We start from the raw sequence: 25,743 nt of genomic DNA, 5'->3' as shown, positions 1-25,743 counted from the left end.
CTTAATCTTTATATGCCTAGGTGGCAGCTAGGTGGCTTAGTGGATAGAGTGCTGAGCCTGGAGTCAAGAAGACCTTAGTTCAAATGTGGCCACAGGTATTTTCTAGCTGTGTGACCCTGGGCAAATCACTTAATTTCTGATTGCCGACAAAAGGAATCACTGGAGAAGGAAATGGCAAAGTTCTACAATATTCCTGCCAAGAAAAGTCCATGGATAGCTTTAGTTCATTTAGTTTAGATAACAAAACATCACGTATCTAAACAACAAGAAGATTATGAGAAGCAGTTCCAGAAACAAATTTTTGGTGATTTCTAAAGGATGTTTTGTAGAACAGAAATTTGTCATTGGCCAATTAATAAAAGATAGCATACTTCTGATTTATAATTCTAGACAGTAGGTCATGGCTTTCTAAATATTTTGTAGGTGCCCATTTTTACCTCCAGCTTTCAATGATATATTGGACAATTTTAGCATTTCCCTACCTAATCTGAACTGATTGCTAAATTTTTGATTTTTAGGGATAACTCTCCTAAAATTTCTGGTTGTAATGACCTAGTCCTTAATTGCATTTTCCTAAACAAATTTACATTACTTAGCCATTTGTTCAGACCTTCTTTGTTGACATTTGTTAGCAGAGTACATGCAATGCTTCCCATGGGATGCTGCATGATTAATCATGTATCTGAACCATTTCGTGGGCTTCATCCAGAGGAAAACAGTGTTAACATTTGATAAATCCAGTGGCATGTACCTATTATCAGACTTTACTATCATTTGTTGAAATATCTATTTGTTACAAAAGTTTGTCTCTGTAGATTTTTTTGGCCTGCTTATCAGGTGGTCTAAGAATATCTGTCAATCTTTTTCCTCCTTTTTGGTGAGAAAATATTCATCTTTCTATAACTACTTTTGAATGATGAACCTTTTATTTCATTAATATTGTACAGATTTTTAAGGCACTTTTTCTAATATATCATGATCCACTTAACAATTCTGAAAGTGTACATGGGATTGTGTAAATGCCAATTTCTTTAAAGATGTTCCCTTTGAATTTCAATTTCAGGATGCCGGTAAGTTGTTTTTTTTTTTTAATATAGTAAACCACATTTTTAATTAATAGCTGTAGTATATATATTTCTTGCCTGGAAGAGACCAGGATACTACTTTTTCAAAAGTTTTGGTCTCAATCTTACCTTGGTTTGTTTTAATAGTTTACACTTATAAAATCCAAAGGACAGATAAAGTGGAGAAAAGCCCCATGAGATGGAAGAGCTGTTTAACTATGTCTTGATGTCATCCATGTCTATCGTATGCTTTGGCAAGATGATTTGGTTATATTCACTCTTTAATTTTGAAGTCAGTATTATTTTCAGGAGAGATAGTAATGGATTTAAGATTAGCAGAATTATAATGGGTTTAAAGTGTTTTCCCTGGAAAATGCTGTTTTATATAAATTTTCCTTGACTTTATTTTGTTGGCATGTTTCAAGAAGTAGAGAATAACTTTTATGTAGACTTCTAATACTTTAACTTTCTTACTGTATTTACAATAGCCACATGGTTCTATTTTTCTATAGAAAAAAATATATACACAAATAATCTAAAGTTGAATGGAAAACCTTTGTAATAATCAAAGTCACTGTACTTTCTGGTGGCATGTTCAGTAATTACCGAATCAATAATACATTATTCTCTTTGCTTCAAAGAAATTTTTAGCACTACCTTCTATAAATTTCATAAAGTACATCAGCATATAATGTCATATTTTGGAGAGGCAACTGGTGTCCTTGTTTGAGATGAGAATTTATATGCAGCATATAACTAACATATAAGATATATAACTGAGGAACTTTAAGAACAATAGTAAAATGCATCATCAAGGAAATGTATGATAGAAAGAGATGAATTGGTCACATAGCAGGGACAAAGGATGATAGATGAACAGCAGGAATGCAAAATGAGTATCCTCTATACAATTGAGCCATGCTTTTGCAGTCCTCCTTGAAAATTAAGGTGATAAAGTCCACCTACTTAAAACTATTCAAAATCATTAGTTTCTATTAGTTGTTTTGGGACAGTAAATAAAGCATAATTTGTAAAATTTCTTAGAAAACCCAGGCTCTGGCCTCAGTACTATAACATGTTAACAAGGAAAAAGAGCATTGGAATTAAGTCTTCTTAACTGGTTTCAAATCTTGGTTCTGTCTGGGTCCCTCTGTATTACTTGGGTCAAGTCTCTTTTCCTCTCTGAGCTCAATTTCCTCATCTGTAAAATCTGAACAATACATTACTTACCTCATAAAACTTTGGTGGAAGCATTTTGTAAACTTAAAATGCTATAGAAACATGAGCTATTCTGTTATATCAGAAGGAGACTTTATAGTGGACAAAGAAAGCTTTAAGAACTTTGTATCAGTCTCATTTTGTTGGATGTGATTTGCTATGCTTGTTTTTATGGTTCATTTGGAAGAACATTAGATTTGAAGTCAGAGAGGACTCAAGTTCAAATTCTGGCCTGTCACTTAAACCTATAAACTACAATAGATTCTTGAAACAAATCAGTCTACTTATTTCTAATTAAAATTAGAATAGAAAAAAAAAGTAATGTTCTTTTGTGCAAAATCCGTTTGTACAAACCCCCTTTTTTAAAAGGAGAATCTGATTTGCTTTTTCAGTTTTTTGAAGTTAGCATTAGTAGTAGTCTCTCGGAAGCTGAGAATGAAGATTGTCTTTGTGCATTATCATCTATTGATGTACCCTCATGTGGAAAGGGTAGGCAGGGTTGGAATAGATGAGTGTGCACAAAGATACTTGTGTGTGAAGGAGATTTAAGTGGAAAAGTCAATGCACAGAGACAGTCCCACTCTCTCGGCGTTGGAAGCCTGGGTCCAGTGGCAAGAAAAGTCATTACACCTGGAGACTTCCTCAGCTGCATTGGATGGCCGTGTTGTCCTTTGTGCTCCAACACGCCCTAAGCACTCCACGGTGCTTTGCTGCGTCGCCCTCTCAGCCGTTGAACCTTCTTGTTGGTTTCTTCTGCCTGTTCCGCCGAAGCAGTCTTCACATTCTGGGTGAGCAAAGCCCTGGTTCACCAGGAGTCGACGACCTGATGGCTACCCTCACAAGGTTTGGCTGGCCTGTCGAAGCCATTGCCTGGGATGTGGCCGCTGCCACATGCTAGCAGCTACTGGGAACTACAAATGAGAGCTGGGTGTCAGGTGGGGGTCAGAGGCTGGAGAGCTGCCCTAGGAGGGCACGACCAGCCCTCCCGTACCAAGGGTGCTACCCATCCCTGAACAAAGACTAGAATATAGAGACCCACATTCCTTGACTACTATTCTTTCCATCTTATTAAACTGCCTTTGCTAATACATTTTTTGCTAATCCCATGGAATTTTTATGAGAAATAAATAGGTAATGTATGTAAAAATCTGCATTAAACTATGAAGTATAATATAAAAGTAAGGGATCATCTACATTTTTCTTTTTAAAATAAATTTTTATTGATATTTTTTGTTTCATAATGTCTCTCTTAGGTCTTAGGAAAATGTTTTCTGTTCCCAGAAAGCCAACCTTTATAAGAAAAAAATAAAATAAAAAAAAACAGCAGACCTACTAAGACATCAAAAAGTCTGACATTATATGCAGTTTTCTACCTCCCTAGTCCCACACTTCTGCAAAGAAGATAGGAAATATCTTTTTATGTATCTTTTTTAAGACTAAACTTGAATCTTCAATTTCATAGTATTTATATTTTCCTTAGTAAATTTTATTAATATTTAAGAGTTGTAAAATTGAAAATTATAACTCAAATAATAAAAATATTATATTTTTGGAGGTTTATTAAATGATCATTAGAAATTAAGGATTGCTACATCATTCCAAAGAGGGCGTGGGAGGAGTTACCACCAGTTAAACACCAATAATGTGATCTTGCCAACATAGAGACACAGGAGAGATTATAGGGAATTTTGAGAAATACTAAGGACTTATGGAGAATGAAGCCAAAGGTTCAAAATCTCCATTTATACAGAGTAAACTAAAAAAACTCATGATGCCAATTTTTTTCATGTTATGCAATATTAAAAATAAAGCATATGTTATAAAATCATGCTAACCACTATAAGATCTTTTGTCTGAGATATACATTCCAGTATATCAACTACAGTAGCACGTGTATATTCTAATGACAGTGAAGTTCTTGAACTGTGCAACATATCTGCATCATTCATTCTAGAATACAAATTTAAATTCATATGTGTTCCAAAGTTTGTAGATGGGAAGGCATTCCCCAAAGTTCAGACTTCAGTGAGAATAATGTTTTTTACTAAACTTTGTTTGAAGAGATTTCTAGTGTTCTACAGTTATATTTAACACTTTGTGGCAATGTAGAGGTTACCTTTGCAGGCCACTTTTTGGTTTTCTTCATTAATGATATTTCAGTCTTGGATTCATCTGAATAGTGCTCTGGACATTTTTCAGAATGGATAATATTTCTATGAAAATCAAAGGAAAATTATAAGTGTAGCTCAGAAACAAAAACGAGGCAAGTCTGTTTCCTGGGAAATGGGAGAACTTATGAATGGTAACCTATCTCTCTTTGTGTATGTTTAGTTGTATCTTACAGTGGTTGAACATAATCTGCTTTTTAAAGTATGAAAAGGTCTTTTGCCATAAATTCTAATACCTTGGGATAAAAAGTAGAAAATGTTATTGCAAATGTTGTATTGCACTGACCAAGTATTACAAGAATGAAACGGAAAGTGGGCTAAATGGGAGTTATGCCAAATAAATGAAATAGACAAATACATTACCTTCTCTTTCTAGAAACTTTGACTTGTGATACTAGCTCAACTTCTGTAGTCAGTCTCTAATTGATAGAAAAGTAGCATTGCTATAATATAACTACAGCTTTGCCCAGTTTCTTCATTCTATAATTTATACCTATACTGTTCCAAACTAGAGCTTCTGCCAAAATGGCAATTTCTGGCCAGGAAATTTCATTTTAAAATCTTTGACTATTATTTGGTAATTTTAGGTACTGAACAAAAGTATGCTTTTGATGCATCCTTCACTCATCTTATTAGAGCTGAGCAGGATCTTAAAAGAAGATCTAATCTGTCCTATTCGTATGATGAGGAGAATAAGGCCCAGAGAAATGAAGTAATTTTAAGCCTGTGGGTCACATAACTCATTAGTGTCAGAACAGATTACAGTCTAAAAGGGTACAATTTGTATGCATACAAATGCTGTCCCAATCTAGAGGAATTCTTAAGTTTTAAATGTCTTTTGTGTTTGCCTTTTATCATATTACAGGCCACTCCCATCTCCCATCTAATATCAATTGATTCTTCAAAAATAGGACTTTAGATGAAAAAAATCTTACAGGGATCAATATAATCTAAAAATAGGTAGTGAGTCAACTATGATGGAATGGTTTAACATATTAATAACAATATTGCAAATGTCACTTGTCAAAGGATCACATAATATTAGAGCAGAAAGAATCCTTACAAATTATCTGGTCCAAATCTGTCATTTTAGGATCATAGTATCATAAGATTGAGAGCTGAAAGGAACTTTAGTGATAATCTTGTACAGAGGTTGGCAAATGAATTAGCCCATGGGCCATGTTTGGCCTAACATCTGTGTTTGTTTGAGCTAATAATGATTTTTGCATTTTTAAAAATTAGAATTTTAAAAACCTGCAGAATTTTGCCTGTGGGGCATAATTTGCTGACCTCTAATCTCTTCTAATTTTTCATATTTTGAATTAAACACAGTGATGAATGACTTGCCTAAGATAACACAGGTTGTAAATGGTAGAATTATTTTTTAAACCTATGTTCTCTGTCTCCATATCCAGTGTTCTTGCCTCTGCCTCTTTTTTTTTAAACAAGTGAGATTTGGGACGTGAATTGCTAATAAATTAGAATGATATCTCAGAAAAGGATTTGGGTTTTTCCTAACCTGAAAATATAAGAATGATGATATAATTTAATTCTTTAGTTTCTTTTTTCTCCTGCCAAAAATAGTTTTCCTCAAATTGGAAAAGACAGAAGTTAAAAACTAATAAGAAAATATCTGAACTCTTGTTGAGTTCAGGTCACCATATAATACCACAGGCCAGTTAGAGAGGCAGACAAAGATGTTGAATCCGTCCAGTGATTTTTGAAGACTGCATAACAAACAAGGCGCTACAAGTTTGAAGAAGGGCAAATGTTGCCCTATTTCCAAAGAAGGAGAAGGATGTAGAGTCTGAAAACTTCATTCCATTGAACTTGACTTTATTTCCTGGTAAAATTAAGGTGTTGCTAGTGAAAACACCTAGAAAAGGAAGCATTGATCACAGAGAATCAACACGAGTTCATTAAGAAAAGTCCAGGACTTCTTTTCCTATTTGACATGCATACTAAATGGTAGATCAAGGGCTTGCTGTTGGCTACTTAGATTTCAGCAAAACATTTAACTCTTTCTTACCCTTCTGAACAAGCTAGAAGGAGTAGGCTAGACAATAGTACAATTATAGAAGGATACAGAACTAGTGGAATAGATAGCACCCAAAAGTTGTCATTAATAAACTGATATCAGTTTCAGCAAAAATCTTTAGTGGGGTGCCTTAAGCATGTTTTCACTTTGTTCTGTTCTTCATTCATGACTTGGATGTAGGTACACTTATCATATTTAAGAAATTTGCAGATGGCACTGTTAGAAATATATTAGGTAACTAATATTAATACATTCAATAACAGAGCCAGTATTCCAAAAGATCTCAATAGACTAGTACAATCACCCACCCAAATCTAAAATGATGAAAAATTAATGGATACAAGTGTTGTCTTTAATTTCAAAAGGTGGATTTTACAAGTACTAGATGTAAAAGATGAGGCTAAATGAGAGAGAACAAGAATGAGGGACAGTGCATTTACTAAATGCTTATTATGTGCCAGTGTGTACTAATTGCTGATAATTCCTACTCTCAAGGAACTTATTACATTCCTTTGTAGAAAAGCATCATATAAAGGTGATCTAAGAAGGAAGGATGGAGTAGTAGTGAGAAGCAACATAGTGTAGAGTGCCTGTGAAGTAAAAGAAAGATTGATTCTGGGTAAAGAGAAAATTCATCTACCAGAACCTGGTGTCCCAAGAGCAAAACCCAAAGTTCCAGTTATAGAGGGTGAAGATGATTGCTGTTCAGGTGATTACTAATGTACTAACAAACTATATTAGAATAATTTATTAATGTTCTAATAGCTAAACTATAGGGACAGTTTAGAAAAATTTGTTCAAAGTCTTAGGGAAATAGGGACAGACAAAACTACTTAAGTATAGAAGTTTACAATATGATTTTAGGTTAGCAGTAGTTAGTAATAGAAAATTTTACTTAGTTGAATTTATAGACATTAGGAGATAAGACAGTTACATATTCAAAATACTGTTGAAATTGTTTAAAATTGTTATATGATTTGTTATGTTCAAAAACCATGTTGATATAAAATTCCTATTAACCTAAAACATTTTCCTATTCCCAAACATAGTATAGGATTAGATAGACAGATAAAATAGATTAAGATTTATTGTTTTGGGAGGGTAAAGGAATATTTAATATAGTACAGGGTTAAGAATTAGATAGTTAGAAATATAACAAAATATATATCTAAAAGGTAAGTATCATTAAAAATGCTGGTTGCTGTTTTTTTCCAAGATGAAAAGGGAGGATTTGTGGAAGAGAGAAATTGGGAAGCATGCAAAGAGGCAGAAGCAGTGGCTGAGTGGTGACCTGTCAGTCAAATGAGAGGTTCTATATGGAATGTTACCAGGAGAAGCAGTTGGAGGCAAAGCCAACTGCTGGCTGGACCATGGTTATCTTATTGCCTTGTATAAGGGAAGGAAGAAGGAGTTTTTCCTCTCTTGGACTTTGGAAACTCAAGCTGGAGGTGGTCTCTGGTGACTTTGAAGGCAGAAGAAAGAAGGAAAAAAGTCTAGATATCTCTCTCTGACTTGCTCTGTTGATGATAGTGACTGAACTTCCAGACCTATCAACCATTCCTCTCAATTTGAACTATATTCCAACATCCTCCAATCTAAGACTATCTGTAGTATTAGGAAAATCCTCAACCCTCTTACCTCCATTCTTTATCTTTTCCTGTCTTCCCCAAATAAACCCCTTATTTAAGATAAAGAAGAGAAAGAGTATTTCATTTGAAACATCATAAACTCACCCCTGAGTTGATTTAGGGAAAATCAGAGGAAGAAGAAGGAAGGGGAGGAAAAGAGAAGCTGAAGAGGGGGAGGAAACAGGAGGAAGGGAGGGTAGACAAAAGAAAGAAGATAACTGCCTGATCTGTTAGTTATCAATTACCAATCAATATAGTCCCTTATTATTATTTTTTACAAGGAGGGAAGGGAAGTGAGTCAGGAAATGACGATTTTACATGAAAACTATCTGGGGGTTTTGGTGGTCTGGTAGATCAACACTACTTAACTGAGTGACATAACAGAAAAAAAACAACCACCTTAAGATCTTTTACTAGGTTGAGAAACATAATTTCCAGAATAAAAGAGTGATCTTCACTCTTTTGGTAGATCACATCTGGGGTTCCTTAGCAGAAACAAGATTGAGTATGAGTATATCCAGAAGAAAGGGTTGAAGACCATATCTAGGCCATTCTAATTGAAGAAATTAGGGATATTCATCCTGAAGAAAAAATACTTTACGAATGAAAGAGATAATTTTCAAGTATTTGAAGGGCTGACATGCAAAAAAAAATAGATCAGAACTGTTCTGAGAAGACAAAATCAAAAATAATAGACAATGGATAGAAACTGTATTGGAGACAGTTTTAGGCCTGATATAAAGAGGCCTGATATAAAGAAATACACTTCCTAATCATTAGAATTGTCCAAAAATTGAATGAGCTGCCTTGAGAGGTGGTGGGTTCCCCCTTAACTAAAGATCTGTTAAGTGAAGTCTAGATAACTACTTGTTTGGGATGTTGTAGAGAGGGGCTAGGGCAAGTAAAAATTGACCAAAATTGACTTGGTCTCCTATTAGATGACCTCTGAATTTTCCTGCAGTAATGCAGTCTTAATGATCTCCTTGGTCCTAGTTTCCTTTTTCCAAATCATCTTCCACCCAGCTGCCAAATTGATATTTCTAAAGATAAATCTAACCATGGCACTGTTGTGCTCAAGAAACTTTAATGGCTTTCCATTATTTCTAGGACAAACTACAAATTCTCTCTGGTATTTAAATTTCTTCATAATCTGACTCTAGTCTCCTTTTCTGTACTTTAACATATCTTCCACTTGTGTGTGCTCTTTCTGCTCAGATTGGTTCATTGTTCCCTTTACAGACATTTCATCTCCCATCTTCATGTCTAGAATGCACTTTTTCCTTACGTCTTCCTATTGATTCCCTGATTCCTTTCAGGGAATCAGCACAAGTGCAATGAGGCCTTTCTTGATGTCTTTTTTTAGTGCTGTTTGCCCATCCTACCTTGAAATTACTTTATATTTTATATTGACTTATTTGTGTACGTGCCATTTCCCATTTTAGATATTTGAGAATTACTTTGTATTTCTTTGACCTTGGAAAGAGTATAGAAAATTGTAGGTGTTTAATAAGTTCTTTTTGTATTTAATTGAATTCTTAATTCTGTAAACTAAGGCCTAACTAAGCAAAGTGACTTTCCTAACACTGCAAAACTCATGAGTGGCAAATACTTGGATTGGTGTTCTCTTTCTAAGTGCAGTGTTCCTCAGGAAATGATATAACATGTTTGCCCAAGATATTTATTTGTAATTATTAATTTGCAATTTATAATTATTAAACAAATTTTGTTTTAGCATGCTGACAACATGAAAAAAACCCTTTCATATCAACTCTGAAATAGTCAGTTATTCACTGTTATTTGTGCAAGTAAGTATAAAATTTTTTTCTAGTCTTTGTTATATTTGAAATTACAAGGTGGTTACTTTAATAAATATGCATCCCAAATAGTGTATTAGTGGAATGTTTAGCCTAATCTGCTTTGAGTGTATAAAGGAAATAATTGGTTTGAGACAGTAGCATAAATTCCAGGTCTCCAAGAAGAGCCCAATGAAGAGTGTAACCATAACATACACAAAGACCCTTGCCAGTCCTCTCACTCCCTCTGCCAGTCTTTTCATAGATTCCTAAGCACTACAGGGAATGTTTGGATGGTAGCTACAATCATAGAGAGGATAGAATTTTAATTAATGTTGGTTCTTTCTGGACCTATGTCTGTTGGAAATTTGTTTGCATTCCTGTGGTCCAAAGTATAAAGAAATGATCCATATTAACAATTTCCAGGGGCAGCTGGGCAGCTCAATGGATTGAGAGCCAGGCCTAGAGACAGGAGGTTCTAGGTTCAAATCTGGTCTCAGACACTTTCCAACTGTGTGATCTTGGGCAAGTCACTTGACCTCCATTACCTAGCCCTGACTGCTCTTCTGCCTTAGAGCCAATACATAATATTGATTAGGTAAGGGTTTAAAAAAATTGCCAATTATTTCCTCAAGGGTTCCTTTATTGGCACTATTTCTCTAATTAATGTCTTTGTTCATAAGAGGAATCTCTATGGACCCATCTGATTTATTTTCTTCAAGTTTTTTTTTTTTTATTCAGTTCTAACCCAAGGTGATATGCTGTGTTCTATGATAGCTGTATCTTTTCTCATTACTCTTTCAACAATAATTTCTGGAAAACTTGGTCCTTTTTTAGAGTATTTCTGAGAGGTTCTCTTATCCCTTTCAGAATACAAGGACTAGAGAGGATTTTAATTGGTTTAGGATTTTTAGTTGTCTCCTAATTCTCTCTCTTCCATGACTTGTAGAAGGAGCCACTTTAAAACTTTAATGTAATGCTATTTGAAATGGGTTGGTTTGAGATGAGAAACATAATAACCATTACACGAAGAGCAATGTTCAGTTAGCAAGCAATGAATGATGAATGATTCCTGTAAGGCAGGGGTCCTCAAACTACAGCCACATGCAGCCCCCTGAGGCCATGTATTCGGTCCTCATTGTACTTCCGGAAGGGGCACCTCTTTCATTGGTGGTCAGTGAGAGGAGCACAGTATGTGGCGGCACCATAAAGCGCAGCGTCGCTCATGTACAGTACTACTTCTGGTGACATAATCCTTTGTGAGGCTCCTTGTTCTGAGAGTAACTGAACGAGAACAAGGCACTGTGCAAAGGATTATGTGACTGCACAATGGAAGACGTCAGCAGAGTGAGCAGCGACCTGGGGGAGGGGATTCCGCACTGTGTATACTGCTGCCCAGTATAGTGGTGGCAGTGATGGGCCTGTGCAAGGTGTGACATCACATCACAGCCAGCGCTGCAGCCTCTGCAATCCCAGACAGCAGTGTTCAGTTTTGTTCATAGTCTGTTTTTTATAGTCCGGCCCTCCAACGTTCTGAGGGACAGTGAACTGGTCCCCTGTGTAAAAAGTTTGGGGACCCCTGCTGTAAGGTTTCCATTTGTGGTGACTGATGATTCAAATATTAAAACATTATCTCTAATCCAATAAGTGATAAAAGAGGAAAAACAACCTCTTGCATCCTTAAAGGATTCCCATTGAACAAAGGATAGTGGGAGAAATTGTTATAAGAAATTTTAAGAACACAAATATAGTAAATAGTAGCTCTCAAATGTATCTTCTGAGATCACCTTTTATCTGAGAACAGATAGAAGAGATCTTCAGTTTTACGAATCAAATTTTTGTTATTAATGAGACTGCATAGTGTTTTTTCATGAAAGAACAATATGCTACCCTGTTTTGCTTTTACTAGTTGATGGTTTAATTGATTCATAAATAAACACTTCTCTGAACATATGGAGTTTTAAGTATTTTTCTTGCTATATTTGTTTCATTGGTAGTTTTGCAATTTTAAAAAAAACTGCACTATTCCTAACACCTTTTGGTGTTATATTTATATGTATACATATATTTGATAGATTACATTTTGTATCACTTTCATTTCTGAATATCCCTCTCCTATTTTTCCTACCAACAAGTAGATATAAAAGATTAAAAAAGGAAAAGGTAAAAATAAAATTTTTAAAAGCTAACTAGTAAATTGGTGGAGTCTAATCACTTGTGCGGATAGTCTCCTGGTTGTCCTAAAGGAAAAGAGGTATCTTTTTTAAAATTTTTCATTAATAAGCATTTATTGTCATTTCTCCTTCCTGCCTCCTTCACTGAAGAAAATTAAAACTAAACTCTTTACTGTACAGTCAAACAAAAGAAATTTTACCTTGGCACCAGGCCTGTAAATGTATGTCTCATTCCACATCTTGAACTAACACCTTTTTGTCAGGAAGTAGGTAGTAGCATGCTTCATTATTGATCCTCAAGAATTGTGATTGGTTGTTGTATTAGTCAAAGTTCTTAAGCCTTTCAAAGTTGTTCCTTTCACTGTTATTATTACATAAAATATCTTCTTAGTTTTTCTTACTGCAGTCTATATTATATTATATAAGAATTCCTACAATTATCCCTTTTTGTCATTTCTTATGCAGCAATAGTATTCCATCACATTTGTATATTTTAATTTGTTTAGCCATTGATTTAATTTCCTTTAATTCTAGTTATTTGCTACTAAAAAAAGAGCTGCTATAAATATCTTTGTTCATTTAGGTTCTTTCAGTCTTCTTAGATTTCTTTGGGACTATAGTTCTAGTAATGGTATTGTTGGACTAAAATATATATACATTTTTGTGTCTTGGAGTCAGGAAAACATGAGTTCAAGTTTTGCCTAAGACATTCCATATTTGGCCCTGAATGAGTCATTTTATGTCTCTGTGCCTCAGTTTCCTTAGTTCCTTCATCTGTAAAAATGGGAATAATAATAGCATCTGCCTCACAGGCATGTTGTGAGAATCAAATGAAATAACTCATAAAGCACTTTGCAAATGTTATGTTATATAAATGCTAGCTATTATTTTGTTTTCTAGTTCTGTTTACTTCACTTTATAACAGTTTAGAAAAAACTTCTCTGAACTTTTTATATTCATGTCTTGTTTCTTTCATTTTCTCTCTCCTTTTTTGTTTGTTTTCCTATCTCTTCTAGGCTAAATATACAGAGGCTCCTTCCTTACTGATGGACATGGAAATTTAAACCTACTCAGTTTTTCTGACCTTACCTGTTTTGCTCCTTGTTAAGACTGCCTGGTGGCCCTCAGCTCCCAGGACTCACCAAGTAATAATATATCAGACTCAGCCTTCCCTAGCAGAATTTACATGTTCTCTACCTCCCCAACCCCCATACCCAACCAATGTTAAGATTCTTAACTTATCTTAACAATGTTAAGATACTTAATAATAAGTAATATTCAATTGGCTTCCTATCTTTTCTAATGATTTTTGGCACATCTTTCCTTATAGAAGTATAATATTTTTATTTTTTGAATGATTAGTAACTTTTCCTGGAATGTCCTAAGTAGTAATTGGACACCAAGGTAGTTTTGTGTGAGGGTTTACAAATGTAAAAAAAAAATTTAAACAAGTACCAAAAAATGAAATCCATATACAATAATGATTTTGATAATATGAAAACAGACCTTTCTCCTTTGCTTCCCAAACCTTTTCCTACCTGAATTCCAGCCTACATACCACTTAGAATCTTGAGATCTAGAAAGTATCAGCTGGATCATCCTCTGGATGGCCTTCCTGGTAGGAGAAAAATCTATTAGGGAAAGTGGCTGATCTTGGAATTGGCTTTTTGGTTATCCCCTTACCCACCAAAAATCTCTTTGCATTTCTTTTGGGGCCTAGTTTTCTTTCTAAAAATGTTTTATATGCTTTATAATTGAATGTCTTTTTTTTCATTCATAGTTAAGCTTAGATTTGCAGAGTAAATCAACCTGGACTGTATCCTGAACTGTTTTGCTCTCTAGATGATACTATTCCATTACCTTCTCTGTTATCTGATGGGTACAGAATAGTCTGTTGTGTTATTTGACTTTACTTTATTTTTGAATGTTTCTTTTGATCACTTGCAGACCATTTTTCTGAACTAAACTGTTAAACTTAACCTCTTATAGTTTACAGCCTTAGGTTTTTTCTGGAAGCAATCTGTGATGTTTCATATTATTTTCTGTAAGATGATAAGATATTGTGCTCTGTTGTATTCTTTTGGGAGACCTGTGATCCCTAGGTTGTCTCTATGTACCCTGTCTTCAGGATCTGTATGTTTTACTTGTATAGTAAACTTATTTTCTTTGAATGTTATTGTTCTTTGATTCAGTTCTTCTGGATTATCCTTCAGTTTGTCTTCTTGAACTTCTGATCTATTGTTCTCTCTTTTGTTTCTTTTATAAGACTTACTATCACAGGTACAGTTTTCTTATTTTACACACTGTTTTTGCTGATCAGGACATAAATTCTGCTCTCATAATTCTGCACTCCCCTGGAAAGAGGAAAAAGAGACTGGGATTTAGGTTGGGAATTTTTTGCAAGCCATTGTAGGTCAACTAGTGTAGCCTTGCTACTGATAGTTTAGATGAGCAGGAGGGGTACTAAGTGAGCTTAGTGTAGATGTCAGTTTGTGGATTTTGTTTTGAAATAATTTTGGATTCCAGACATACTAAATCATAGAGACAGCTTTTTTGTCTTTGGCATATAATTTCTGTTTTGGAGAGACTGAGGGAATTAGAGAAACAATCTTCCATCTTGTCTATCACATGACTTAAACGTTTCATCTCTTTTTATATAGGTGATTGGAGATTGCATTTTTATTGAGGTTCTTTTTTTTTGTCTTTCTTTAGGTTCTCAATTGTTGAATTCCTGAATAAAACTGAGAATTCATGTCCTGGGTGGAAAAACAAGAGTCAGGTAAAAATAAATTAAAAAACAGTATATTCCTCTGAGAGAGCTATGCCATGACAAAGTTGTTTGAAAATCAACAAAGGATAAATTATTTCATAATTTGGGGAAAATGTTAGCAATAAATGAAGGGAAATATTAGCTCAATTTAAAATCTGAATGTATTCAACAACCCAATAAAATTAAAGAGAATGACAGTTTGAATAAAAAAATAAGACCCTACAATCTTTTTCATCAAGAAACACATTAAAAAAAAATATGACACACAAAATAAAAGAGGACATCAAGTAAATCCAAAAAAGCAGGAATTGCAATCATGCTTTAAAACAAATCAAAAACAGACTTTCAAAACATAAAAATGGATAAACAAAGTAATTGTGTTATTCTAAACCATTGACAACAAACCAGTATTGATACTCAATTTACTTACTCCAAATGACTAGGCATCAAAACTCATAAAGGGCATATTAACCAAACATCAAAAATATGTAGACAATAACACAGTGGTAACAGGTTTTTTCAGTGTCCCACCTCTTAGTTTTGGAAAAATCTAACAGAAAAAATAAAAGGAAAAATACAGAACTCAACAAATTGCTGGGGAAACTAGAATTAAGAAGCATGATGTCTCTAAAGGCAATTACTGGGACCAGATAGGTGACTCAGTAGATTGAGAACCAGACCTAGATACAGAAGGTCATGGGTTCAAATTTGGCCTCAAACACCTCCTACCTGGGTGATTCTGGGTAAATCATTTAATCCCCATTGCCTAGCCTTTACCACTTTTCTGCTTTGAAACCAGTTCTAAGGTAGAAAGGTTGTTGTTTTGTGGTTTTTTTTTTCAGGGACTTGTAAAGAATATACCTATTTTTCATTCCACATGGAACTTTAAAAAATATGTCCATGTGTTAAGGCACAGATATTTGCAAGTAAAGGAAAATGGTAGAAATAGAAAAGTACATATTTTATAGATCATAATACAATAAAAATGTTAACTCAGGGATTCCAAAAAAATGACACAGACAGAAATGGAGATTTAAAAATGAAATTCTAAATAATGAATGGGGCAGAGAACAAATCATATAAAGAAGAAAATACCAAAATTTCTGAGAATTTCATAGAGGGAGATTAGAAATTACATCCTTACAAACATACATTAAGAAAATAGGAAAAAAGAGGAATTAATGAACTAACACTTCCAGACCTCAAACTATTCTATTAAAAAATTATCTAGTAATGCTTAAGAAACAGAGAAGAGATCAGTGCTATAGGCTGGACAAGGGAAGAATCAGAGACGATGAAACTCAAAAACCCAATCTTTGAATAGATAAGTTAAGAAAGAACTCCCTATTTGATTTTTTTTTTTAAAGCTCAGAAAACTAGAAAATAGTCTGGCAGAAATTAGGCTTAAATTAATTTCTTACACTACATTTCATAATATGTTCTAAATCAGTATTAAATTTAATATTAAAGATTTTGCTAAAATAAGAAGCAGATAATTTACATCTCATAACTATGGCTATGAATAACCATAGAGGTAATTACAATAGATAAAATACATAACTTTAATAACTTGAAACTGAAAATCTTTTGGATAGATAAAAATTAATGCACGTAGATTGAGAAGGAAAGTGGTGAAATGATAAAGATAAATTGTGTCTAATTTCTTTGGTAAAGGTTTTGTATTCAAGATATTTAAATAGTTAACAGATATATATGCAAATATACATACATATGTAGATATGCATATATAACTGACCACACCTCAGGAAATTGTTTCACATTCCTCAATATATTTTAAAAGTGAGAACAAATCATTCTTAAAAGATTTGTGATCTATTAGCAACCACATGAGAGAGTGCTCCAAATTATTACTAATAAGAAAAACTCAAAGCAAAGAATCCTGAAGTTTAACCTCATAAAAATTAGCAAAAATGACAAAGCATTGAAATAGTTAAATATTGGGAGGAGAGATGGAGAGGCATATTGGTGCATTATTTGTGAAACTATGAAACTCATCAGCCAATTTGGAAAACAGTTTAGAATTATGCAAATGAAATTGCTAAACAATCCATAACCTTTGACCCAGAGATTACTGGGTATACTCCAAGGAAGGTATACTCTAAAATATTCACAATAGAACTTTTTGGGGATAGCAAAGAATTGGAAACAAAATTGATGCTTATTCACTGAATTTTGACTAAATAAATTGTGGTATATTAATATAACTAACTGGAATATTCTGGCATAAGAAATGATGAATATGATTCATATGGAAAAACATGGAAACATCTATATGGATTGATGGAGAGACGTAATAAGCAAATTTAAGAAAACAATATATACTGTAGTTACAACAGCATAAAAAGAATTAACATCCATACCCCCACAAAATAGCAAAAGTGAATCTTGCAAAATTATAAAGAATAATCATGATTGGAGTCAGCTAGGTCACTCACTGGATTGAGAACCAGGCTCAGAGATAGGAGGTCCTGGGTTTAAATTTGGTCTCAGATACTTCCTAGTTGTGTGTGACTGGGCATTTCATTTAACCCTCCATTGCCTAGTCCTTAACACTCTTCTGCCTTAGATCTAAGATGTAAGGTAAAGGTTTTTTAAGTTAAAAATTTTTTTAAAGAAATAACCACAACTCAAAAGAAAAGATATGAGAAGACTCCCATCCACCTTGCAGAGATAAAAGATCTACAAGTGTTGCACATTCCACAAACTTTCAAGACTTCTTTGATGGTTCCCTGGGAGAGAAAGAAGGAGTAATACTGGGGGAAACAGGTGATGTAAGAAAAAATTAAAAACTATTTTAAAATTAAATTATTAGAACATCAGTTATTGAAACATGGAGTTGTGTTTTTCTTTTTTTATTAAGAACAAACAGACATTTCATGCGAAGATTAGGATTCTTAATTCCATTTAGAAAATGCCAGATTAAAAATTATATTTATAAAATTTCATGATTGAAATCCCATATAATTCTTAAATGAAAATGTACATTCTTGCTGTTTCCTTGATATATACTGTGGAATATAGTCATCTTATAGTTTTAATGCTATAGTATGGCATAATCTATATTAGTGAAGCCTATTTTTGCCTTGAAAACTTTCCTTAGTCTTGATATTTTTGTTTCCTTCAAGAGGATTATCCCCCCCCTCCCCCTTCAAACAATGCATTGTCTCCTTGCTTCAGGAAACACCTTTTTCTGGATGATGCATTTAGTTGTTGTCATTTCCACTTCTGTGTGAACTATGAAGTCATCCTTTTCCTGTGAAAAGGAAATTTCCCAGCTGTTCATAAAATGTGGAAGCTGCTTAGAGAGAGGGCAAAAGCTCAGAAAGATATATTGCTTCTTCTCTCCTCTCTGTTATCAAATTGTTTTTTCCGTAGATCTTTTTTTATTTCTGTTCAGATTTGTACTATCCAATAGTTAAGGTAACAGTTTCTTGCTTGTTAGGCTTTCTTTACATGTACCTAAGACAGAATGTTTTTATATTTGAACTATAACTATTAGCATAAAGTTCTTACTTCCTAAATTTTGGTTAAAAAGGAAAAACTAGGAATTGGGAAAGATGAAAAATTTCCTTTAATTTACCTTTTGATGGCTTATCTGGTGTCTTCTTAGTTAAAAATACTTACCACTTCCTCTCTCCCTCTTGACACACCCATTTAAACTTACCAACCATCATTTCCTTTGTTTTTTAACCTATCTTGTTTATGTAGTGGGTAAGTAGAGCTATTGTTTGGGCCATGTCTGGTTTATCTGAGTTATATTGGGAATTTATGTTCCTATTTTGAGAAAGATAAGTAGTTTGATAGTGTCTACAAAGTCATATTTTCATATACTAATATGAACCAGGGTTTTCTTTATTGCTATTAACTTACAGTGAATGAAAAAATGTTAGTTTCTACTTTTATTTGGCAAAATGGGAGAGGTTGTTCAAATCAGTACCTGAGATGTCAAATATGCATCTAGTATGGGCTAGTGGCTATTTTGTGTCCTTTATTCATTCAATATTAATTTTGAGTTCCTTATGAGTCATAATACCATAATCTGCTCAGGGAGGGAGAGATTAAAAGGTTTGAAAAAAAAAACATCCTCCCAGTTACCTACATTCCTAAATTCAACTTCTGACTCTCATCTCATATAAGCAATTAATTACCAAATCTTGGCATTTCTATCTCCATGGATAAGGTAGTTTCCTCTTCTCTGGTCACACAGAATTACTGCCCTACTTCATTCCCTCATCAGCTCTCATGCAGACTATTTTGATAGCATATTTGTTCTCCCTATCTCAAGCCTCTTCCCTTTCTATTCTCCATATATCCACTAAAATAATTTTATTAAAGTGAAGGTCTTATAATGTCATGCTTTATTCAACAAATATCAGTAGCTCCATCTTACTCCAGGATCAAATAATAATTCCTCTATTTGGCATTTGAAGCCTTTTATGATCTGGCTCCTTCTTATATTTCCAGTCTTCTCACACATTGTTATTCTTTGGATCCAACTCACTGTTTTTTTTTTACTTACTATTTCGTACTCATTTAACTCTATCTACCATCCCTATACCTTTACACTTATTGTTCCACATGCCTGAGCACACTCTTTTCACCTCTGCCTCCTAGAATCCCTGGCTTCCTTAAAAATTTAACTCAAATACTTACAGGAACTTTTTCTGTGCTCCTGGATTCTGTTGTCCTGGCTTTCCTAACCAACTTGCATTCATTTTGTTTATATTAGGTATCATGTGTATACACGTTGTCTCCCTTATTAGGCTCTAATTATCTTGAGGACCAGCACTGTTTTACTTTGTCTTTGTATTCCTAAAATTTAGCCTTAAGTCTGGCATACCATAATGAAAATTTTATGAATGCATACTGATTGATTAATTCCTGCTCCAGTTGAAACTACAGTAGTAATGATACAAATACAATTAATTATAACATATAGTCTTATGTGATAAGTATATTAGAGAGATGAAAAAAAACATGTGGTACCAAGTCTGAATGGGAAGGTTCTTACAGCTATGTAATCAAGGAAAAGTTCCTAGAGGAGGTAGCCCTTAAGTTGGACTTAAAAGGAGAGAATAGGTATTTACTAAGACTGAGCAGAAAGAATTTCAAAACATAACAACATGAACAAAGGTATGAAGTCAGGAAAGCACTGTGCATGATGGGAGGAAGAGTGATTGGGTACACAGTATATAGAAACAAACATTATAAAATGAACTGAGGATAATAAAATAGTGCCCAATTTTTAAACTTTGAGAGACTAAGGAATTTGAATTTTACTTAAGGGAACTACTGGAGATAGATTTTTTTAAATGTTTAATATAATTTAATTTTTAAACTATTTTTCCCATAGTTACATGATTCATGTTCTTTTTCTCCCCTCCTCCCTCCACTCCCAAAACTGACTGGAGAGATTTTTGTCAGAAAACTAATGACCTTGTACATAAAGAATATTAGACTACCAGCAATATGAATAAGGAGGGGAGAAAGCAAAGTCAGTAAGACTTGGTAGGAGAATCTTTTAATAGGGTGGGGGCAGTAGAAGAATGTAACAGATATGGTGATAGAATTCACAGAACCTAGTAATTAATTGAATAGGAGAAGTAATGGGGAAGAAGGCATCAGAAATAACATCAAATCTTCATAGCAAAATCAGAAGTTTTAGAAAGAACTACTAACTGGTTGGAGATACTTTCTGAATTGGCTAAAAAATGATGAAATTTGTTGCTAGGATGTGAAGATTTCAAGATGTCTTTTAAAAAACAGTTCTACTTTGGTAATATTTTGATGCTATGGAAACATACTGTAGGCACTGAATATTAAGGATCATTTATACTATGTGCCAAAAACTGGTTTTGTCATTGTTGCTACAACCTGCTCTTCTAGAGGAATGTAATAATGCATCATTTGTACCTTATTGTTTCTTCTTGGGCAAAAGTTTAATCTATAATTACTCTCAAAATTCTTCCCATTATACTAATATTTTGATTAATTGAATTTTTACGTTGTAAAAACCATAGAAAATAGCTATGTATGTGTTGGAGAGGAATGGGAGTGGGTGGGAGAGAAAGAAGTATGGGTTGGAAATCAGTTAATTAGATTACTACTTCCTGTTCAGCTAAGGGGATGACTCTGTAAGCTGCCTAAATCAACTTGACTAGTCCCAGCTGTATCCTGTGCTGTGTATGGTAATGATTTACTTTCCCACACATTCGACTTTCTACTTTCCAGATACATTGAACACTACTATAGTATTTAGTAAAGCAGTCTGTGGCAAAAGACTGGATGTTTTCCTAGATATTAATGTGAACAGTAGTTAAATGTAGAGTTGTAGGCAGAAAATTATATATGGAGTGTACATTTTTCAAAAATTGAATGACACAATGAGCTTATTTTCTTTAAAAAAAGAGGGGACTGGAAAAATCTTGAGACATTTTACTTAGCATTATGCTATAATTAATGGCTTCAAATGATGAGAGGCAGCCTGGTATAGCAGAAAGAATACTGGATGTGGAGTCAGAAAAGCCTCCATTCATATCCCACCTGACATCACTTGTGTGACAATGGACAAGTCACAATGTCTCTGAGCCTCAGTTTTCTGGCTTGAATCAAATGAGGTGATGTCTGCTTGTGCTACCATACAGAGGCAAGATACAGAATCAAATATTAGACATGTAAAACTTAAAATGGTATACAAATGATCTATAAACTAAACTGAGGTTTGGAGATAGCTGCCTTTGCTACTGGAAAATATGTTCAAACTATAGTTATATAATTAATTTCCCCCCAATTAAAATCCCCTTAATTTAGTCTTACGCTGGCTTGGCTCAGTTTCATTCCCCTTCTTCCACTTTTGACTCCCTCATATTCATCCATGTCAGCTCTACTTCTGACATTTCCTTATCTTACTCAACCCTCTCTTTACATTGTGCCCTATTAAATCACATTTCATTGTTAAATTCTTCTGATCAACGGGCCTTCCCTTGGAACAAAGATGAACAGTTATGCAGGAATACTAGATATAGTGACCTTGATGACAATATATGCAGCAGTCTGACTTGATAGACTCTCACTTTTCTAAGAAGAGAAGGAAGGTAGGTTTCATTATCTTTTTTCCCCTGAACCAAGATTACTCAATTTCATTTTTTTCCTTTACATTTTAAATATTGCTTCTGCTTAATCTATTCTACACCAATTCATACAAGTCTTTCAATATGCATATATTTGGGGGAAGAGGATAGGCCATTGGCTGAAGCTAGATTTGAACTTAAAGTCTTTCTGACCCCAGGTGTAGCACTCTGTCTACTGTGTCACTTAGCAGCCTTTGCCTAGAGCACTGAGATGTTAAGTGACTTGCCAAAGGTCACATATCTAGTATTTGTCAAAAGAAAGATGTGAACAACCTAGGTCTTCTTGGTTCTGAGACCAGCTCTCTATCCACTGCTGAAGAGTGGTTTTTGGATTCTAAAGTGTTAAAACATAGTGTGTCTTAAGGTAATGGATTCTTCCCTTTGGACTATTATTATTATCATCATATTTATCTGCCCAGCACATGCCTTAAAAAGAGTACAAGGGTAAATTTTAACCCAGGTTTGCATGTACATACTCATACACACATAAATTATATAGGTTGCATATATATGCACATTTGTTTTACTGAAAATGACTTTTAGTTTATATATCATTTACATTTATTTATCTGTGTCCAAGTTGTATGTGTGTGTGTGTGTGTACATCGACAGTTCTTACTTTACTGTACATTCTATTGACATCTACCTAAAGCAGTTTTTATATAAATGCAAAAAAAAAAATAAGTTTAAAAAGTATGTTTTGATCTACATTCAGAGTTTATCAGTTCTCTCTCAGGAGGTAGCTAGCATTTTTCATCATAAGTTCTTTGGAATTATCTTGGATTATCTAAATATTTCCCAGTTTAACATCATTATAATATTTCGTTGTTGCTGAATACAATGTTCTCCTGGTTCTGCTCTTCTCTTTGCATCAGTTCATATAAGTCTTCCCAGGTTTTTCTGAAAATCATCCTATATATCATTTCTTATAGCACAGAAATATTCCATCATAGTCATATACCATAATCTGTTCAGCCATTCCCTAATTGATATCACAAAAACAGCTGCTATAAATATTTTGTATAAATAGGTCCTTTTCCCTTTTCTTTGATGTTTTTGAGAATACAGACCTAGTAATAGTATTGCTTGGCCAAAGGGTACATAACAATTTTATAGTCCTTTGGATATAGTTCCAAATTGTTCTCCAGAATTGATAGATTAGTTCACAGCTCCACCAGTAATGCATTAGTGTCCCAATTTTTCCATGTTCCCTTTAACATTTTTCATTTTTCTTTTCTATCCTATGAGCTAATCTGATAGTTTGTATTTATCTACTCAGTAATGCTTTAGAGCATTTTATGTGATTATTGATAGCTTTTATTTCTTCTGAAAGTTGCCTGTTAATATTATTTGACCATTTATCAACTGAGGAATGACTCATTTTTATAAATTTTGCTCGATTCCCTATATATTTCAGAAATGAAGCTTTTATTAGAGAAACTTGCTATAAAATTTTCCCCTATTAACAACATTAATTTTGTTTATGCTAAACCTTTTTAATTTCATGTAATCAAAATTATATATTTTACTCCCCTTGAATCTCTTTATCTCTTGCTTGCTTATCCATAGATCTGACAGATGTTCCCTAATTTGTTTATGATGCTTATGCTATAACTTTTATGTCTAATTTATCCATTTTGACTTTATCTTGGTATTTGATGTGAGAGGTGGGTCTTTGCCTAATTTCTGCTATAGTGTTTTCCAATCTTACTAACATTTTTAGTCAAATGGTGAGTTCTTGTCCCCCTTTCACCCCATTTATATCTTTGGGTTAATCAAACACTAGGAAACTATAGTCGTTTGCTACTGTGTACCTAATCTATTCCATACTATTCTATTTCTTAGTCAATACCAGATTGTTTTGATGATTACCACTTTGTAATATAGTTTGAAATCTAGTGCTTGTAGGTTACTTGATATTTTTGACCTTTTGTTCTTCCAGATGAATTATTTTTTTTCTAGTTCTTTAAAATAAATATTTGGTTGTTTGATTGGTATGCTACTGAATAAGCAAATTAACTTGGCTGTGTAACTGTCATTTTTATTATGTTGGCTCAAACTGAAACAATAGTACTTTCACATAGAGTATTTTATTTGACCCTTCCAAATGGTGAGTTGAGCAGAATAATAAGTAGTAGATATCATTCCCATTTTCAAAATATGTACTTTACAGTATTTTATTTGGAATATGAAACATCAAAATAGAAATTATCATTTACTAATATTATTGTACTGAGAGCAAGACCATCTATGAATGTCTTTTATTTTTTAAACTTATGTGTAGAAGCACTTCTCTTAGTTGAAAAAAAAAAAACATGTAAAAAGCAAATTTCTGCTCCCAATGCTTGGGGAGTGGTGATGAATGAGATTCTTTTCTTCCCCTTTGCCTTTCCTCTCCCCTCATCTCCTTTGCTTGTCATTGACATATCATGAAAACAGCTTTCTGCCAGCAGATAAGTTTCCATATCACACTGACTGTCAGATTCCTGGGCTATGAAATAAAACAGTGGTAGGGTAAAAAGAAGATACTTTTAATGTAAAGTCTCTGATAACAGTAAGGAGCAGGACAACTTTTCATCAATTATGTCAAGTTTTGCAAAACTGAGATGTGTTAGCTGGACTAGGAAATTTGGAAATGGACAGAGACAATTGAATTTACAAATAAAAAAGGCAAATCTTGGCCATTTGTTTTCAGGTTAGTGATTATATGTTGTTTGCTTTTTTACTTTAACTTTAAAAATGTTTTTTAAATTCTGAATAAGACATAATTTAGTTTTGTAAATATATTTAAGTTGTTTTATGCTAGATGGATTTTTACGCTATAGAAAAGAAGTATTTTAGAGGAGTGAAACAGTTGAATACAAATGGAACATATTAATTCTTTAACACCATTAACACAACTCGAATCCAGTTGGAAAATAGAATTGAGAAAACAGGAAACACATTCATACTATGTAGAAAGAAACATGTATGGCATAGAGTAAGAGGTTTGTGTTAACATACTGATTTGAAAATTATTTTACTGATGACAATATTGCATCATTGTACTTTTAAGTATTGGGATTTGTTTTTGCTTTTTCAGGAACGGTTTAACATGTAACATTTGAATACTATAATGTGCTTTTCTTTCAATAGTTCCCATTATGTAACTTGCTTGACTTTATAAGAAATGGTAGCCATTTCGTTTAGATTTTAATATCTTCATAAAGTTAAAATTGGTTCATAGAATAAGATGGTATTTATATGAATGAACACTTGGAGGATTGGGGGTTGGTCTCCCAAGGCCTCCTGCCTTCAATTTTCTTGAATATTTCTTGAATATTATTATAAAGTCAGTCAGCCTAATTATTGTTATCCAGGTTGTAGAGGATGACAACAGGTCAAATTTTCTAAAGTATTATGGTCTTTATATTTATTTATGGTTTTGCGTGGGTGTCTTTTACAAACAGTTATTTGAGTATTTGAGAAGTGGCTTGTCCTTAATGGTAAAGGGTCTTGCTGTATATATGTATGTTGACTGCAGGAGAGTCCCAGTACTGTGTACTACAGTTAGTAGGTACTTAAATGTTTGTTTGAATTGAATTAGTATATATTTACATTTTATATGCATCTATGGAGTTGCAGCAACAAAACAGCCTTAAGTTAAAGGTTTGGGTTATTAAAATAAGAGCTGAGTTTTTGTACTTTTCTCTTGTTTAATGTGGTATAAGCTTCCAAATTAGTATTAATAAACTAACTA

At 33.6% G+C, this 25,743-nt stretch overlaps 1 protein-coding gene across 12 annotated transcripts in view; it reads left to right on the top strand.

Annotated features, from left to right (window-relative positions):
- Positions 1-25,743, top strand: part of ADD3 (adducin 3) — a 177,750-nt gene that overhangs the window by 55,274 nt on the left and 96,733 nt on the right. For 4 of the 12 annotated variants that reach the window (XM_056804129.1, XM_016423959.2, XM_001368690.4 and 1 more), the window contains exon 2: positions 14,796-14,862. The exons of 3 other annotated variants lie outside the window; for them this stretch is intronic. The gene's annotated coding sequence lies outside the window, so the exon portion shown is untranslated. Of the gene's footprint in view, positions 1-9,853; positions 9,922-14,795; positions 14,863-17,542; positions 17,641-25,743 lie in introns of those variants that run through there. 5 more of the 12 variants (XM_056804119.1, XM_056804140.1, XM_056804113.1 and 2 more) reach the window with 2 other exon arrangements.

The sequence above is a fragment of the Monodelphis domestica genome, chromosome 1, assembly GCF_027887165.1.
Source record: "Monodelphis domestica isolate mMonDom1 chromosome 1, mMonDom1.pri, whole genome shotgun sequence".
In the NCBI taxonomy this organism is placed as follows: Eukaryota; Metazoa; Chordata; class Mammalia; order Didelphimorphia; family Didelphidae; genus Monodelphis; species Monodelphis domestica.
The sequence above is the reverse complement of the archived record's forward strand: the minus strand, read 5'-3'. Positions and strand labels throughout refer to the sequence as shown.